Genomic DNA, 6,000 nt, shown 5'->3' on the forward strand with positions numbered 1-6,000 from the left:
TCCCCAATAATTATACATCTATCCATGGATAAAACTAGTTTTGGGAGCACTCAAGAGTCCAATTAAAAACCTGCAGCAACACAAGGGAGCAAACGACCGAGAATAATCACACAAAAGTGATTGCTGGGAGATCAGCATATCTGAGACAACTGGAGATGGCCATGAACATGTGGTAGTTGCCAGCAATCCCCAGTGACCTCCTCTGCAGAGGACTTCTGCCATGAGGACCTCAACGCCCCTGCCATCACTACTTCAGACCCCCGAGAGAGGAGACACTGCTATATGCCTCTTCCAAGAAGGATCTGCTGTTACACTGCCCTGGGACCAGGGCCACCTTCCCCTAACCCTGCACACACCCAGTACCCCAGAGACGTGGCCACTTCACTCTGACTGTGCTCCAGACGCCAACTCCATGGCTTCTCCGTGAGCACCTTGCCCAACATTACCAAAGCTGTGGCAGGGTTGCCTATGTCCTGGGCACCAGTGCCTCCACTGCCCTGAACCAGGAGCCATGGCCTCTCCATGCAGGCCAATGCCCCATAAGATTATCAGCAGAAGCTTTGAGACCACAAGGGAATGCAATGACATATTGAAAGTGCTGAAAGAAAAGCTGACAGTCAAGAATACTCTAGAGCAGTGGTTCTCAACCTTCTGGCCCTTTAAATACAGTTCCTCATGTTGTGACTCAACCATAAAATTATTTTCGTTTCTACTTCATAATTGTAATGTTGCTACTGTTATGAATCGTAATGTAAATATCTGATATGCAGGATGGTCTTAGGCGACCCCTGTGAAAGGGTCGTTCGACCACCAAAGGGGTCGCGACCCACAGGTTGAGAACCGCTGGGTTAGAGCATCAGCTCATACATCTAGGGGTTTTGGGTTCAATTTCTGGTCAAAGGCATGTACCTGAGTTGCAGGTTTGATCTCCACCGGGTTGGGGTGCCTATGGGAGGGAGATAACCAATTGATGTGTCTCTCTCACATAATGTCTCTCTCTCTCTCTCTTTTTTTCTCCCTCTCTCCCTCTCCTTCCTTTCCACTCTCTTTAAAAATCAATGGAAAAAATATCCTCAGGTGAGTATTAACAAACAAACAAACACAAACAAACATAAAAGTGAAGCATTCTCAGTCACAGAGTGGTAACCACAAAGCAAAAATGTATATTAGATGCTCACGAGATAGAGAGAAAGGAATCAAAGCATACCATTACAGAACATCCAACACACACGAGGGGAACAAGAGAGGAAGAAACAACAGCGGTACAAAACAACCAGAAACCAATGAACAAAATCAATAGTAAGTCCATACTTACCAATAATTAGTTTAAATGATAATGGACCAAATCCTCCAATCAAGAGACAGTGGCAGAGTGATTTAAAGAAAAAAAAAAGACTCAACTATAAGCTATCTACAACAGATTCAATTCACCTTTAAGGACACACGCAGATTGAAAGTAAAAGGATGGAAAAGATATTCCAAGCAAATGAAATCCAAAAGACAGGTGATAACTACACTAATATCAGACAAAATAGACTTTAAGCCAAAGTCTGTAACAAGAGACAAAGAAGGTCTGTATATAATGAGAAAGGATCATTTCATTAAGAGGATTTATTAGCAAATATTTCTGCATGCAATATAGAAGTATCTATATATGTAAAGTAAGTATTAACATATTTAAAGGGGGAAATAGACAGCAATAGAATAGTAGGAGACTTCAATACACCACTTTCAACAATAGATAGATCATCCAGACAGAAAATCAGTAATGAACTACACATCAGATCAGATGAACCTAACAGATATTGCCAGAACATTTCACCAAACAAAAGCAGAATAAACATTCCTTTCAAGAGCATATAGAACATTCTACAAGGTAGATCATATGTTAGGCCACAAAACAAGTCTTGACAAATTTTAAATATTGAAATCATATAAAACATCTTTTCTGACCATGGTATGAAACTATAAATCAATTACAAGAAGAAAACAGAAAAATTCATAAATTTGTGGAGATTAAGCAGCATGCTTGTGAACAACCAATGACTCAAAGAAGAAATCAAAAGAGAAATAAAAAAAATGTCTTGAGACAAATGAAAATGGAAACAACATACCAAAACTTATGTGAAGCAGTCTAAGAAGGAATTTAATAAAGATAAATACCTACATAAAAAAAGAAAGGTCTCAAAAAAAAAAAATCTAACTCCACACCTCAAGGGAAAAAAAAATGACTTGCTTGAGAGAAATGTATATTTTACTACTGTTGGGTGAAATATTCTGTAAATATCTTTTAGATTCATCTCATCTAATATGTAGTTTAAGTCCACAGTTAGCAGAAGAAAAGAAATAAATATCAGGGTGGAAATAAATAAAACAGATACTAAAAAGACAATATAAAAGAGCTGGCTTCTGGAAATATAAACAAAATAGACAAACCTTTAGCTGGATTTCCCAAGAAGAAAGAGAGAAAACTCAAAATCAGATATAAAAGAGGAGACAGAAATGATCCCACAGGAATACTAGTACAAAGGATCCTAAGAGACTACTATGAACAATTACATGCCAACAAACTGGATAACATAGAAGAAGTGAATAAATTCCTAGAAACATAAACCTAACAAGACTGAATCATGAAGAAATAGAAAACCTGAACAGATCTATAACTAGTAAGAAGATTGAAGTGGTAATCAAAAATCTCCCCAAAAAGAAATGCTAAGGAACAGATGGCTTCTACCAAACATTTAAAACATTTAAAAAAGAAGGAATACATATTCTTCTCAAAAAAAAACAACAACAATAAAAACTGATGAGGAGGGAACACTTCCAAACTCATTCAAGAGACCAGCATTACCCTGATATTGAACCCAGATGAGAACACAAGAAAATTAGAAACGAATAATCTTTGGCGAACACAGATGGGAAAATCCTCACCAAAATATTAGCACACTGAATTCAACAGCACATTAAAAGTAACATACAAAATAATCAAGTCAGCCCTAGCCGGTTTTGCTCAGTGGATAGAGCATCGGCCTGTGGACTGAAGGGTTGTGGGTTAGATTCTGGTCAAGGGCACATGCCAGGGTTGAGGACTTGATCCCAGTAGGGCATGCAGGAGGCAGCTAATCAATGATGCTCTCCCATCATTGATATTTCTATCTCTCTCTCCTCCTCCCTTCCTCTCTGAAATCAATAAAACTATATTTCAAAATGATCAAGTCAGATTTATTCCAGGGATACAAGGATGTTTGACATATGCAAAAAAATAAAATTTAATGTGATTTACATTAACAAAATAAAGGATAAAAATGAATGCAGAAATTTACAGGATACAAAATAAACATACGAAAACCAGTGACATTTCTATACACTAACAAACTATCTGAAAAAGAAATTAAGTAATTACACTTACCATAAAATCAAAAAGAATAAAGTATTTAGGGGTAAATTTAACCAAGGAGATGAAAGACCTATACACTGAAAACTATAAGACATTAATTAAAGAAATTAAAGATGACATGAATAAATGGAAAATATTCGTGTTCATGGATTAAAAGAATATTGTTAAAATGTCCATACTACCCAAAGTGATCCACAGATTCAATGCAATTCCCATCAAAATTCCAATGGCATTTTTTCATGGAAATAGAAAAGATAAGCCCAAAGTTTTTATGGAACCACAGAAGACCCTGAATCACCAAAGCAATCTTGGAGGCATCACATTTCCTGACTTCAAATTACATTACAAACCTACAGTAATCAAAATAGCATGGTATGGGCATAAAAACAGATGACACATCGGTCAATGGAATAGAATAGAGAGCCCAGAAATAAACTCATGAATATATGATCAATCAATTTAAAACAAAGGAACCACGAATATGCAGTAGGGAAAGAATAGTCTCTTCAAGAAATGGTGCTAGAAAAACTAGACAGCCACATGCAAAAGACTAAAACTGAATCTCTATCTTACACCATGTACAATAACCAACTCAAAATGGATTAAAGACTTGAAACTAAGACCTGAAACCATAAAACTCCTAGAAGAAAACAGGCAGAAAGATCCTTGACATTGGTCTTGGCAATGATTTTTTTGGATTTGACACCCAAAGCAAAGGTAACAAAAGCAAGAATAAACAAGTGGAACTACAATCAAGCTAGAAAGCTTTTGCACAGTGAAAGAAACCATCAACAAAATGAAAAGGCAACCTACAGAATGGGAGAAAATATTTTTAAATCACATGTATGATAAGAGGTTAGTATTTAAAATATACAAGAAACTCGCACAACCCAATAGCAAAATATCAAATTAAAAAATGACCTGATTTTTAAAATGGGCAAAGGACCAGAGAAGACATGAATAGCCAACATGGAAAGGCGCTCAACATCACTAATTGTCAGGGATATGCAAAGCAAAACCTCCATGAGATGTCAGTTCATACCTGCTAAGTTTGGGGGAATGGATGAAAAAGGTGAAGGCTTTAAGAAGTAGAAATTTGTAGTTATAAAAATAGCTACAGGGATGTAAAGTACAGCGTGAGGAATATAGTTAATAATATCATAATAACTATGTATGGTGTCAGATGGGTACTAGACTTATCTGCTGCATCACTTTGTAAGTTATATAAATGTCTAATCACTATGTTGTACACTTGAAACTAATAATATATGTCAACTCTGATTGAAAAATTAAAATATTTTAAGAAACAAACAGGGAATCACTAAGAAAATGATACATGTATAATTTTTTATCAGTATTTTTAAAAAATTTTATTGATTTCAGAGAGGAAGGGAAAGGGAGAAAGAGATAGAAACATCAACGATGAGAGAGAATCATTGATTGGCTGTCTCCTGCATGCCTCTGACTGGGGATTTGAGCCTGCACCTGGGCATGTGCCCTGGCCAGGAATTGAACCATGACCTCTAGGTTCATAGGTCAATGCTCAACCACTGACCCACACTGGCCAGGCCAGTACATGTATAATTTAACATTTTGTTTTAACCTAGTATGCTTCCATTTATTAATCTGAGTTAGAACCAAGCCTTTTTGAGAGAATTCATTAAATGGAATTTTGCAGAAATCTGTCACTAATTTACCATTTGTGACATTTAATTTAAATTTCTTTTGATGAAGCAATATGAATTCATAATTCTACTAGATTTTTAGTTTTAGTTTTTTCATCCAAACCCTTAGAGTTGTATTGCCCACACCTACTTTGACAAAAAGAAAAAGTAGCAAGTTACATTTTAAGATTTTTCTCAAAGACTGGCTTTCATAAAAACAATCATTTTATTTTAAATTCTTATTCCATCACTTTATATGAGTCAATACACTAAGTACAATAGGCATGAACAGGTCACAAAGGGAAAGAGGTCATTTAGGCAAGAAAGTCTATGCACAGAGCTCCTGCCACAATTCCATTTCCTTCCACGGAGCCTCCCAGGTCCCAGCACGCACAGACATTCCGTCAGAACAGAAGAGGGCCCCCTCTGCTTATCCAAAGAGCCCTTCTCTTGGGCTCTGCATCCAAACTCCCAAAGCCTCAGGCCCCTCAATCTATCCCCTTCTCTTGTATTAACATCTCCCTCTTTTCTACCACTTTCCTGTTGGCACTTAAACCTAATAACTCTTATTAACAAAACAATTATCCATAGGCCCATGTCTTGCTCCAACTACCATCCTCCCCTTTAAAGCTATTTGGTGGGTTTTGGTTTTTTTTGTAACTTGCCCACACTTCTGCTTTCACTTCCTCACCTCCAATTCACTGCTTGTCTTACACGCCTCTGCTAAAATTCTCATCAAGGTCACCAATGGCCTTGTTGTCTCTAGCAGTTCTCTTACTTGACATTCCTCACTACAGACCACTTCCTCCTTTCTTTTTTTTTTTCTTGTTAATCTTCATCTGAGGATATTTTTTCCATTGAATTTTATAAAGAATGGAATGGAGGGGGAGAGAGGGAGAGAGGGAGAGCGGGAGGGAGATGGGGAGAGAGGGAGAGAGG

Source organism: Myotis brandtii, unplaced genomic scaffold, assembly GCF_000412655.1.
Source record: "Myotis brandtii unplaced genomic scaffold, ASM41265v1 scaffold358, whole genome shotgun sequence".
NCBI lineage: Eukaryota > Metazoa > Chordata > Mammalia > Chiroptera > Vespertilionidae > Myotis > Myotis brandtii.